This window comes from Phyllostomus discolor, chromosome 5, assembly GCF_004126475.2.
Source record: "Phyllostomus discolor isolate MPI-MPIP mPhyDis1 chromosome 5, mPhyDis1.pri.v3, whole genome shotgun sequence".
NCBI lineage: Eukaryota > Metazoa > Chordata > Mammalia > Chiroptera > Phyllostomidae > Phyllostomus > Phyllostomus discolor.
The window spans coordinates 174,344,056-174,357,953 of NC_040907.2; positions in this window are offsets into that span (position 1 = coordinate 174,344,056).

Consider the following 13,898-nt stretch of genomic DNA (forward strand, 5'->3'; position numbering starts at 1 on the left):
CCCGGCCCCGGCTCCTCCGGGTGCGGGTGCGGCGCTACAGGGCGGGCTCCAAGCAGGTCCGAGGTTAAGTCCGGCCGACAAAGAAAGAGCGCACAGAGCGATTCGAAAGTGAGCAAGGGCCCACAGACGCCTCTCCAAACCACCGAGGGGCGCAGTGAGTGCGTGGAAAGGCGTCCAGCAGCGCTAATCCGGAGGGAAGCGCAGACCCGAGCCACAAAGCAGCGCCGCTCACACCCATGGCCACGGCTGCTGTTTTATGAAAGGGAAGCAGGGAGACGGGGCGCCCTCGCGCACGGGGGTGGGAGAGGAAAGGGGCTCCCCGCGGTCATGGGAAGCAGCGTGGGGTTCCCCGGCACATCAAGATGCAGCCCCCTGTGCGCCCCACTTCTGGGTGTGCGCCCCACTGAAACGGAGGCAGGGGCCCGAGCCGCGCTGCAGGGCCGTGTCCACGGCGGCGGTGCCGCCTCAGGGCAAAGGGAGCAACCACGAAACCCCACGTCCACGAGGGGTGGACGGACAAGAGGGACGAGGTCTCCGACCCGGCGCCACGCCGCTCCGCCCTCAGGAAGGCGGGGCCGGCACGTGGGCTCCGGGAGCTGACGCAGGAGGACGCGTGCTGGGTGCGGCCACGCCCAGGAGGCCCAGGGGAGGCGGAGCCGCAGAGACAGAGGCCGGCGTGGGGCCGGGCTGGGGGGCGGGGAGCGGGTGTCTGGAGGACACAGAGCCTCGGCTCGGGAAGACGGAACGTTCTGGAAACGGACGGCGGGGACGCCACCGACCTGCACGCTGGGAGGTGGTTACAAGGGCAACAACGTTCGTGTCGTGTGTATCTTACCACCGTGAAGAAGTGAAGATAAAATGCCCCAGAAGAAACACCAGTGCGGGCCCTGGCCGCCCCAGGCCCAGCGTGGGCGGACGCCAGCGGGACTCATCCAACCAGACGGCCGGACGGAGGGGGAGGGACGTGCAGGCCCAGCCCGCGCAGGGGCTCAGCCTGGGAAGGCGGACCACCCGCAGGCCCGCGCGTCACAGCCAGGGAAACCACAGCCGCCACAGCCGCGGTGCTGTCGCAGGACAGTGGGGGCCGCTCTGGAACGCTGGCCCCGCCCGGGCGCTCCTCTCGGGGACACAAACCCACGTGCTGACTCAAGCTCCGGCAGCACGTGTTCAAGGCCCAGGGCTGGCGCTCTGCCTCGCTCGTGGAGGAGGGGCGTCCAGCCCAAGGCCCCACACGAAAGCGGAAATTCCCTTAAAACACGACGAGAAGTTTCCGTTTCCCTCGGCGCCGCGGGTGTGCTCAGGGAGTGGCCCAGGACAGCTCTTCCTCTCCCCGTGGGGCCAGCGGCGCCGGAAGGCGGGGCGCCCCCCCCCCCCCCCCCACGTCCCGGAGCTTCCGGCTGCTCTTATCGTCCTGCCAGGTTTACCTCGGCTGAAATTTCCTCTTTCCGCCTCCTACTGAAAGTGTCACTCAGCTGTATTTAAGACGCCCCCGCCTTGCAACTATGTTGAGCAGATTAGATACATCAACACTGGCCTAGTCCACTCAAGAAGAAAAACAGCGAGCTGCTGCTAATTCAACAAATATTTTAAAAGTCATGGCTGATGAACACTCTAATGCTGTCTAAAATTAGCCTGTTTAATTTACGGTGGTGACCATGGGAGGCCGCTACCTGTCAAGCCCTGTGCTGGGGGTTAGGGGGGGTGGGTGGCAGCCCCGTGGGGGACACGCAGGGGAGAGGGGCGGGGGCTTGCAGCAGAGGGGAGCAGCAACAAATGCATCGGCAGGACCGGCCTTCTGGGCGTGGACAGTCTGGGGGTCCACCATTTCTCTGTCATTTCCGAGCACACGACCTTCGCCGGAGGGCAGCATTCTGAAAGTGACACCCCCCCCCCCAACCCCCGCATCAGCATGCGGCCAGGTGCGGTCTGTGGGCTGCGCTCTGCGGGGCCCGCGGTCTCCAGGACTGCCCACGGCTCCGCTCTCAGCGGAGCAGCTCCGCGGCCCCAGACACAACATGGGGGTCATCCTTCTGAGGGAAACGGGGTGAGCCCCATGACTGAAGTCCAGACCAGCTTCCAGACCAAAGCTCCAGCCTGCTCACTCTTGAAGAAGCACAAGCAACCGAAAGGCCCGAGTAGCTAGCACAGGCCCCTGCAGCCCGGGGAAGGGCGAGAGGGACGCCCAGGCCAGCCCAGGCAGGTCCCGGGCCACCGGCTACGGGCATCACCACGGCGCAGGAACCACGGAGAGCCGCGCGCCCAGGGAGCAGTGACCAGGCCTAACGCCCGCCCTGGGCAGAACGACCCCTGCTGAACCTCACGGGGAAAGTGGTCCCGAATCTGACCCCTGACTTCCCAAGAGGCACCGTCTTCACGCAGGGGGTCCACTGCCCGGGGACCTGGGGAGCAGCCGGGTCGGCACGGGGGGGTCCCTTCGCCCCACCTGTCACTCCTCCTGTGTGACTCGGAGGGCTGGCTGCGGGGCTCTCCCCACAAGTGCGACCTGCATCTTAGTGACCAGAGGGCGGGCAGGCCCACTGGCCCCCCCCACAGCGCATGGGCAGTGGGGAGGCTGACCGGCCGGCACACGGGCAGCAGACAGGAGCGGCTGGTGAGCCATCCCACCGTGGGCTTCACCTGGGCAAACGGGGGCCGGGGAGTGGTGGGGAGGGGCCTGCTGGAGGGGGAGCACCCTGCCGACTGGCCTTGGAAAGGGCGGGCTTTGCTCCTGGCGGTGACAAGGACGCCTGCCAGGCCCGGTCCCTGGGTCCTGGGGGCTGCAGGGAGGCCCTGGGGCTGCAGCTCCTCCTGAGAGCCTGTTGGCTAGTCCAGCTGCGCCCCGGCCCGCTCCCCGCTGGGGGAGACTGGGGTGAGAGCGAGGCCCAGACCTGGGGTGGGAGATCTCAGAGGCTCCGGCCTCCTCCAACAGGCGAAGGCCGAGGGGCCAGCAGAAAACCTCACCGCCCCAAGGGCCCCCGCCCAGGAGGGCCACCTCACCTCAGCCGTACCTGTCTGCTGTCCTCAGTGCCTCTCTCCTAGGCGCTCCGAAACGGCTCCGGCCCCAGGCACGCTGCACGCTGCAGGAGGTGTGGGCCCAGTGCGACTTCTCCTGGGAAGTGGAGGGGGCGGCTCTGGCTCCCGAGGAGCGTGCCCACACAGGGCGGTGCCCCGAGCAGCTCTGCCGACGCTGCACAGTGGGGGGCCCGCGAGGCCGGCAGAGGCAGTGCCATCACCCAGCTGCAGCTGTGTGCAGCGTTCCGCCGCCTTCCCGCTCTGGATACGCAGGACCAATTGGCGTGAGCGTGGGACAGCAGCTCTGAGCTCCCAGCACTGACCTCCTGAGGACAGAACGGCACGGCTTCCTGACACCCACCTCCCAGGACTGCAGTGGGACCCGTCCACGCAACAGGGGTGTCGTGACAGGGGTGTCGTCGCAGGGTCCCCTTCAGAGACGGCAGCTCTGCTCCCCAGCGGCCACCCAGCAGGCGGACCTTGTGCCCCGGAGGCTCTTGAGAAACGGGCCTGTTCTCTGGGCTATTTCTCATCACAGGAGGACAGGCAGGTGCCCCTGTCTCATCGTCTCTGAGACAGTGACGGTGCTAGACCGGGTGGTGGTGACGGGTGGTGGTGACAGGAGAGCGAGGAGAGGGAGACGGAGACGGAGAGTCCCGGAAAACCTCCCCGGGAAGTCCGAACCTCCGTCAGCTGCACTGTGGCTCGTCCCAGGGGCCCTCTGGTCGGTCTGCAGACCGATGGGCAAAGGTGCGCCAGGGAGGAAGGCGACCCTGGGCAGGTGCGAGCGGCTCCGTGCCCTCTGAAGGAGGCCCGAGGCCAGCCCCCATGGCTGAGGCCGCGAGAGCCCGTGGACACCCCGCTGAGCTCGCCCACCTGGCCGCTGGGTGGCTTTAACCACCGTCCGTTACCACGGACTCCGGGGGGAACTGCGGGCGCCGCAGCAGGAACGGTCAAAGGACTGCAGGACCATGGGTAAACAGTCCCGTGGGAGCCACTTGGGTTTTGGAGCCACCCTGGAGACCAGGCTGGGGCGCAGCGTGGGCCGCAAGGCTCCGGGGGCTGGAGTTGAGAGGGAGGCGCAGAGTCAGCCGGCTGAAAACCCGTCGGGCTGCTGGGCGGAGGGCACGCGTGGTGATGACGGCTCCTCCGTGTTCCCGACAGACCCCGCTGGCCGAGAGCCCGCCGTGCCGTCCTGGCCAGGAACCCTCAACGGCCCGGCTCTCACGGCGGCATGCTCCTGAGGGGAGGGGAGACGCACCAGGGGCTCGAGGAGACGCGACCGGCCCTCGGCTGCTGGCACGGCCTCGCACGGCGGGACGGACCGGGAGACCACGGAGGCCCCCCCTGCCCGCCCCCCCCCCCCCGCCGCGGAGCACGCCCCACGCCGGAGCGGCCCTGGGCCGGAGCGAGTGTCCGTCACAGCGTTCGTGAGAACCTGGGCCCCCCACGACCCCGGACAGCGCACCCCCTGGAGGGGGCCGGGCCGGTCTCCTCCCGTCCCGGCCACTGGCCGGGCGCCGGGCGCCTGCAGCGCACACTCGAGTAGACGTCGTGTCTGAAGGGCCACCCTCACTTCTGGGCTAACTCGGTGCAGTTGCTTTGAGAGAGAAGATGTTTACGAATCTGGACATGCTTCAACAGGGCATGGCCGGACATTTCCATGAAAAATTCATATGATTACGTTAAAAATTCATGTTGCATTACCACAGTAAATGTTAACAATTTTAAAGTTAACATTGTAAATTTTTCCTTTTTTACATTACAGTGACTGCAATATTAATGTCTTAAATTTCCAATATTTCAGTATTTTAAAAAATTCTGACATTGAGATAAGAACAATTTTAAGAAAGTGAGATTTTAATGAATGTAAAATGGACATATTATGGAAAATTAAACAGAAAGTATCTTTCAAAATGTGCCCAGAAATCACGTAAAGCAGACGAGACTAGTCGGAAAACATTAAATATAACCTTGTGCTGAACCGCTCAGCTCTAAACCAGTATTTCAATACAACCTTGAAGCTGAAAACAGAACTAAAACGAGGTCCAAGGGCGCCACCCCGTGGCCGGTCTGCCTCATTCACGCTGCCGGACTGCCCGTGGGGTCGGTCCCTCTCTGACCTGGTGTGTTTCTCCTCTCACTCACCCCACATTCTCCCCCGGCCCCCCCCCCCCACGGAGCGGACAGCCCGGGGGGAGCACCGGGCGCCTCTCCACACTGGGCCTGGGGGGCGAAGGGGCTGGGCAGGCCGCTGTGGTGCCTGCTGGGGGCGCCCTTCCCCTTGGATGGGTGAGTGCAAGCCCTCCGTCGGCCAGAGCCCTGCCTTCTGCAGGGGTCACGGGGCTGGTCTACTGGGGGGGGCCCCCCAAAGGCTGTTTGGACCCCGCCCCTCTCCCCCACCCAGGGGGGATAAAGCAGTGAGACGAGGAGGCCGCACTGCACCCTCCAACCAGGTCTCGGGGGAACCTGGCCCAGCCCCCAGCTCCCGCCACCTGGGGGAGGGCAGGGGTGCCGGCCCGTCCTGCAGGATTTGTTTCTTTGGGGGCGGACGCTGGCCAGTGACAGGCGTGGGGCTTTGTCTCCCCCTGGGCCACCGCGGGGGCCCCTCCCAGGCTGAGGCGTGAGCCACCCCATCCTCCAGGTCCCGGGGCAGAGAGGACAGGCTCCCAGACACAAGAGACACTGTCCCCTGGCCTGGGGAGCTCGGCCTGGCACCGGGGCAGGGCCAGGGTGCGCTCACAGCCGCCCCACAGCACCCACCCGGCAGGGGGCGGGGCCTGGCACGGCAGCAGGGCTGACCACGGGGAAGCAGAGATGCCGCCCCGGCCCGAGGCCTCGCCCCGCGCCCTGGGAGTGACCGCTGGGTTCAGAGCTTTCCGCAGAGGACCGTGACTGGCTCCCCACCTGGGGCCTTGGCCGGGACAGCCCCCCGGGCCCCAGGGCAGACCTCGGGGCCCAGGAGGTGAAGCAGCAGAACCTGCGGGGAGGGCTGGCTGGGGAGGCGCGGCTCCCACTCTGGTCCCCCAGAGCAGGGTCTGGCCTGAGGGTGGCCGACTGGGGGCGGGGCGCTCAGGGGCTGATGTGGCCTCTCCTTCCTGCAGCCGGGGGCACATCTGCTCCCTGCGCCCCTCCCCCATCGTCACTCCCTGTCCCAGCAGGTGCTGGGAAGAAAGGGGCTCCAGACCCCGTTCCATCCCTCGCCCCCCAGCCGACCCAGGCCTTCCCTGGGGCCGGGAGACGGGAGGTGGGTTCAGCTTGGAGGGCGGGAGGCAAGGAAGCACCTCCGCCTGCCCCTCTGAGCCCCACGGCCTTGGGGAAGGTCCTCCCTTCCCGCCCTGCCAGCCGCCTGTGCCCAGGCCCAGCCTCCACAGCCCCCCGAGACTCCGGGTGGGCCCAGGGCTCCCTCGGGGCCGATGTCCCTGAGTCCTGGCCAAACACGGCCCCTACATGCCACTCCCAGGTGCCCAACAAGCAACGCCCCCCAGGGATGCCCAGCACCCACAGCTGAATACTTTAAACCTACTTCAGAAAGGCAATTTCCTCTCTTAAACAACAGAAACGAAGGGCCCAAACCAGCAGCCCAGGGGAAGGCTGAGCGGAGGAGGCTCCTGGGTGCCGTGGGGGGACGGGAGGGTCTGGCCAGACCGAGGGGCACCTGGCAGAGGCTGAGGAAGGGGGGTCAGCAGAGCAGCTGGTGGGGAGAGGCTTCCGAAACGCCGGCCCGCCACTGCACCGGGAAAACAACTTCCACGTGGACTTGAAGGGGGGACGTCCCACGGTAACCTAGGAAACGTGGGCGGGAGGAGGACGCCGCCCGAGCCCGGGTGGCGGGCGTCTGCAGAGACCGGCTGGGGACACCGACCTCCACCGTGAGCACCCAGGAGCCTTCCCGCCGAGACCAGGACACGGCGAGGTGCCCCCCGCCAGTCCCCTTCTTCCTGTCTTCTCAGTCCTCGCCCGAGGATGCAGTCACTGATGGGAGGGAAGGAGGGGAGGGGAGGGAGGTGTGTGGGGGAGGCAGGGGGGGAGAGATGTCGGTCTGAGAGAGAAACACCTCACAGTTGCCTCCTGTAACACGCCCCAACCGAGGATCAAACCCACCACCTAGGCACGTGCCCTGGCGGGGAGTCGAACCTGCAGCCTTTTGGTGTGGGGGACGACACCCCAGCCCACTCAGCCCCCCGGCCAGGGCAAACGCAGCACTCCTCCCCAAAACCACCCCGGTGTCCTCGCTGACGCGACAGGACGAGGAAAGGACACAAAAGACGTGCAGGCCGGGAAGGAAGGCGTGGCTCTGTCTGTGCCCACGGGGGACCCGACTGTCCGTGCAGAGAACCGGAAACAAGAGGCAGAAACCCCCGGGACCAGTAAGCAGTCACAGCCAGACGGCAGGACAGCAGGCTCACGGACAAAGGCACCTGCCCTCCCGCACAACTAACGAGCAGAACTGGAGGTGAAAGATGCAGCGCCATCTCCACTAGCACACACAGAGGAGAGGGGCTTAGGGATCAACGTCACGAAATGTGTGCGAGAGCCACGTGAGGAAAACCGCAAAACTTGGACGAGTGAGGTCAAAGATCTGAGCAAATGGGGACGTGCTCCCTGCTCACGGACAGGGGGACTCAGCGCGGTCCAGAGGGCAGGCCTCCCCGACTTGGTCTGCGGGTTCCATGCCGTCTCGCCGACACCCCTGCAGGCACCCGTGGGTGCTGACGGGCTGATTCCAGGGTTTGAGAGAAGAGACAGGCCGTGGCTGGGTGTTGCAGCTGGTCAGAGCGGCACCTGATACGCCAGGGTCATGGCACGTGCAGGAATCGACCAGTGGACGTGTGAGTGGGGCAGCCAGTCCGTGTCTCTCTCTCTCAGCAATAAATACAAATGTTTAAAAGAAGAAGAGGAGGAGGAGGAGGGGATGAGAGAGCCGGAAGAGCCAACACCCGCGGAGTGGGAATGAAGGGGGGGGTGGGGCGGACACCACGGGACTCCAGGCGTCCGGCAGAGCTGCAGCCCTCGTGCCGGGCGGAGCTAGAGGAAACACAGACAGAACAGAGCCCAGACACACCCTCACGAGCAGGGCGCTGGCCGTGAAGGAGGAGCAGAGGCAGCCCTGTGGAGCAGAGACCCCCTTGGCAGAGGGTGCTGAGACGGGGGAGGGTGGGGGACAGAGAGGCGGGCCTCTCACCTGCGCCGAGGGCACTCAGACGCACCGCCCGCCCAGAGGAAGCGGGCAACCGTGCGCCTCCTGGCGGCCACACGGGGGAAAACCCGGACAACCGGGTCTGCTGGGCCATCGGACACAGCGCCGGAAGCACGACAGGGAAGAAAAACACTGGACTCAGAGTCGGCGGGACTCGGTCTGAATTTAAAAACGTCTGCTCTCTGAAATATGCAGTTAACACGATAAAAAGCCAAGCCACAGACTGGGAGAAGATACCTGCAAACACGCACTGATAAAGGACGTGTATCCAAAACACGCTAAGAAGCCCAGAGAGGCCAGAGGGCAGGGCACCCCGCTTCCCGGGGCCACCACCGACTGGGCGCAGAGAGCAGCAGCGGCTCACTCCCGCAGCTCCGGGGCCGGAGTCCAGCCGGTCTCCCTGAGACGCTAGCAGGGTGCCAGTGGGCGCGCTCCCCGGAGGCTGGAGGGGGCCGTCCCCATCATCCAGCCCACCCAGCGGCTGGCGCCCGGGCTCACAGCTGCCTTGCCTCGATCTCTGCCTCCACCCCCACACGCCCCTCCTCTGGGTGCCTCTGCGCCTCTCCGAGGAAGGCCCTTGTGATGGCACTCAGGGCCCACCCGGATGACCCAGGGCGACCTCATCGCATGACCTTTAACCACATCTGCAAAGACCCTTCGTCCAAACAAGCCCACACTCCCTGGTCCCAGGGCTGGGGGCCTCTGTCAGGTTAGCATCGAGGAGGACAGACAGGACCAGAGGGCGCAGACCAGGGGAGGCGAGGACACTCGGCCACTGCCGGTGAGTTGAGGAGCTGGGGGACATGTGGAGAGCGGGCCGTGCGCAGCGGGGAGACCGGAGGGAGACAGAGAGGGCGCTGAGGGTGCACCCCCAGGCACTCCCGGGAGGCTGGGGGAGGGGGGGGTCCGTTTGCTCTGACTCCTTGCGGACGGACGTCGGCCCCTCTCCCGCACTGCCCCCTCTCCGTGCAACGTGCAGGCGGAACAGACGCGTCTTGAGCACGAGGGTCCGTGTGGAAACCCTTCACTGAGGAGCCACCGAAACGGAGGGAGGCGTGTGAGCTGCCGCAGCCCCGAGGCTGGTCTGCAGGGAGTGCGGGGACGCGGGGGCCGGGGGCCAGGACACTCCCGGATGACGCCCCCTCTGCCAGCAGGGAAGGCGGGAGCTGATGGGGTCAGAAGGGCCAGCGGTCGGTCCCCAGCTGCTGACCCAGGGTGCACGGAGAGGTGCGGCCACCCTTGCTGTGTCTGTCCACCTGTGAGACTCCCTGGCCCTCACTGAAGGCACAGCCCCCTCCCTGGGCCTGGTCTGTCTCCACAGCTTCGCCAGCAGAGGGCAGCACGCTGCCGACGAAAGGTGCCAGTCCCAGCCTGGACCACAGCCAGGGCGGCCTGGGCAGCCACAGCCCGTCCGCCTGGTCTCCATCGCTATGTCACGGTGACGGGAAGGGCTGGGACCGCAGCAGGACCCCCCAGATCTGAGGCCTCGCCGATGGGAAGAGCTCACATTATTTAGATGCACGTGACAGTGGGTTCCAGAGCCTGGTTCATCTCCCCTCTGACCTCACGACCGCCGGCGGCCGGCAGAGCCGCGCAGAGCCTCCCCCGCCGAGGACACAGACGCAGACGCAGGCCGGAGGGACAGAGCGGGGCTCGGATCCTGGCGACCTGGCCCATGACCCAGGGGTGGATGTGCTGGCACCAGCAGGGCTTGGGGCCAAGCCCTCATCCCCAGCTCCCCAGATGGAGGTCACCCGGGGCACATGTCCATCCAGTTGTACCCCCACTGCAGCATAACCCCCAGGAACCTCTGCAGCACGAACCCCAAGTTCATGGCCACATGCTGGGAGGCGTCTTAGGGCTCAGACTGGAAACAGTCCCATGCAGGGGGGCCGGTCAGCCTCGGGTCCGGCGGGGAAGGCGCATCTCGTGTTCCCACCCACCCAGCTTGGTGTCATCGCCCTGCGCTCTGGCAGCAGGACCCAAAATGCAGCGTGCACGGGTGGGCGATCCGCCCTCATGACGGCCGTCTCTGCACCACCGTCACCCCAGGCAGAAAGCGGGCGTCCCTGGGAAAGGGGCGCATCAGAGAGGTTTGCCAGGAAGAAGCAGAGCTGAGCTCCGGACAGAAGACCAGGGCGCAGCTCCCCAGGCCCTCCCCGCAGGCCGGCCAGGGTCCTCCGTTCAGTCCGGCCGACAGCTCTCCCAGCAGGAGCTGCCCAGGAGCCCTGGAAGCACAAAGGCCTGGTTTAAACACACAAACCCCTTCGTGACCGAGGCGGATGGAGGACGGCCCGACATGCTCTGCACACAATTCAAATTCACACTCGCGCCCAGTAAGGGGAAACCACAGGGCAGTCTATACTGCACACCTTCGACTCTGATCCGTTTGCTGACCCGGGCTTTCAAACTGCTTTAGGGCTTCTTCCTGATTCACAAAGCAGGGAGCAAGCCACATTGCAAGTGTCATGAAATGAAGTGCTTTTATCTTCAAAGTGAAGTTATCCCACCCTGGCTGGCCTGGCTCAGTGGTTGAGCACTGGCCTGTGGACTGAAAAGTCACCAGTTCGATTCCCAGTCAGGGCACATGCCTGGGTTGCGGGCCAGGTCCCCAGTAGGGGGCGTGTGAGAGGCAACCACACACGGATGTTTCTCTCCCTCTCTTTCTCCCTCCCTTCCCCCCTCGACAATCAATAAATAAAATCTTTAAAACAGAAAAAGAAAAAGAAGAGGCATCCCCATCCGTGAATTATTTCTTAAAAAAACACTTAAAATAAGCAAGTGCTTTTCCCACTTCAATATTGGATCTAAAAATGAGGACCGTCCCATCGTTGAGGGTGTCACACAGGCGAGGTGACTGCCGCCTGGAGAGGGAAGCGCTCCCCACAGGCACCAGCAGGTCTGCTCCGGCCCCCGGCTGTTCACGGACTCACGGACTCACAGACCCATGGACTCACAGACTCATGGACTCACAGACAGCGACTGAGTCAGCCCCACGAGGCTTGGGACACTTCCCACGGCCTCCTCCCGCCCCCCCAGGCAGACTGTCCTGGGGGCCGGGTGGCAGGTGCAGTCCATGGGCCGTGGCACCAGCACTGTTTCCAGCAAGGCGGGAACAGAGTGTGGGCAGAGCGAGCTCGGGGTTCTCCCGTGGCTTACCCACCCCACGACGGGGTCTGGGGTGACAGCTCCCCTCGTTTCATGTTTCACGACCCCTGGACCACAGTCGTGAGGTGACATCTGAGCTCAAGGGGGCTTCGATCCAGAGGGATCATGAGGCCCTGGGCAGGCTACCAATGCTTCATCTCTCTCGGCCCCGGATGCCTCCCCCGAAAACGCACAGAGGGCAGGGTTCGAGATCACTCAGAGGTGTGCGAGGGAAGCGCTAGGGCTGTTCTGGACTCCCGGAGGGCACAGACCGGCCCCTCGAGTGGGCCTGCCCACCCCCAGGAGGCACCCCTCTGCTGGGACACGGGCACGACCCGCACTCAATGCTCACAGCGGCCCCCGCATCCAGGCGTCCACGGAGGTCAGCGACCCCACTGTGTACCCCTGCATGCACAGACAGCAAAGGCCGCCAGACCGAGTGGGCACGAGTCTGTGTGCTTCGCACACTCACACTGTGCTCGTTTTCTTCTGCTGCCCTGACAGCGACCACACCTCAGTGGCTCCACACAACGCCGCCCACCTGTCACCGCCCAGCTCTGGAGGTCGGATGGATGCCGGACGGTGGGCTCTCCGCCCAGGCCCAGAGCACGGCGCTTGGCAGAGCTGCAGGGCCACGATCTCAGCTCGTGGCTAAATGCGGCTCCAGGAGGTTTCCGGGGGAGGGGGGGGGGGGGTGGTGCTCAGCCAGGGCTGGCCTCTGCTTCTGGAGGCTGCCTGCATCCCTTCTCTCGCCTCCCCTGTGGCCGCTCCAGCGGCAGAAGGTCCCGTCCCTCACGCACGCTGCCCCTCTGAGCACAGCCGGGAAAACGCCGTGGCCTCCTGAGTGCCCCTGTGGTTGAACTGGGCACACACACGGATAATCCCGCACAATCTCCCGGGGCAAAAGTCTGTGACCTCGATTCATCTCGCCTGCAAAGTCCCTCTGGCCACGTCACGTGGAATCATCCTTTGTGTTTGCCCTCTTTCCTCCCCTTTCTTCACCACATGGAGGAAGAACTCAGGGATCCCATCCTTTTCCTCGGGAGCAAAGGAAACGTGTGGGCTGAAGCTTCGGCCCCGGTGAACTCCAGCAGGAAGGGGGCGGCCGCTGGTCCGAGTCAGGGGTGTTTGTTTGCAGCAGCTGTACTCTAATCGGCAAAGCGTGGAAGCAATGGCGATGTCCCTCGGTAGGTGGACACACAAACTGTGGTCCATCCAGAGGCCGGGGAGGAAAAACTATCCGCCACCCTTGAAGGTCTGTCTAGCTAAGCTGATCGTCAAATTAACATGGGACAAACTGGCAAGAGAAACACAAACTGAGGTTTAATAACATGTATACCTCCTGGATGCCTGGGGGAGACCCAGGGACAGAGGCTCGGGCCAAAATGGCAAAGCCATCACCTTCCACGCCAGCTTCAGCTACAGAGAAAGGATATTGGGGTGGGAGTCAGGGGAGTGGGAGGTTCCCGGGAAGAGCACAGGGAGCAAGGCTGTTGGGCCGGCCGAGCCCACGCCTTCCACCTGGACAGTGAAGGCAGACCCAGCCCCGCGAGGGGGCGCCTTACGGATGGATGGACGTCTCCCTTGCAAGTTCATGTCCTTCACGAAGGTCACCATCTTCGTCCGGGTAGGTTTCTCCCAGGGAGAGCTTCTCCCAGGTCCGCTGTGTCTTCAAGTCAACCAGCCTAAAATGACCACAATCCCAAAGTGACATATTTTTGGGGTGGCAAACTCTGGTCCCCTTCGCAGACAATGAAATGTTATCCAGCAATAAAAAGAACTGTTCTCTTCGTCAAATCATGGAAAGATACGGAGGAGCCTTAAAAGCACATTACCCAGTGAAAGAAGCCAACTGCAAGACATGCTGGGAAAGGTGAAACCCTGGAGACAGCAAAACCGCCCGTGTCGGCCAGGGGTCGGGGGGCAGGAGGCATGAATCAGAGGAGCACAGAGGACCTCTACGTCGTAAAAACACTCTCTATGGTATATAACTAGACAGATACACATCTCTGTGTCTGGGGTCTGTCTATGACAACTCTCAGCTAGCTACTAAATCTGAACTTGGAAACAGTCCACTTAGTATTTTAAGTGGTATGCAGTCACTGGAATCTAAATATATCAAAAAAAATTGTTTAAGATATGCAAAGAACAACTGCTTTCTTTCACATTTTTAAGGTACCAAGGAAGGCAGCTCATGCCCTGGCTGGTGGGGCCCAGCAGACTGAGTGCCAGCCTGAGAGCGAGAGGGTCACAGGTTCGAGTCCCAGTCAGGGCACGAGCCTGGGCTGCGGGCCAGGTCCGGGTGGGGCGTGTGGGAGAGGCAGCAGATCCATGCATCTCTCACACATCTGCGTTTCTCTCCCTCTCCTTCTCCCTCCCTTCCCCTCTCTCTACAAATAAATTAAACTAAAAAATATAAAGGAAGGCGGCTCACTATTTTCAGGAACACGTTACTTTGGTTGTTTCCATGCTTCTAAGTTTTTTCTTTCCTTGCTTGCTTTCAGAGAGAGAGCCGGGGAGAGGAAGGAAGGGAGAGGGG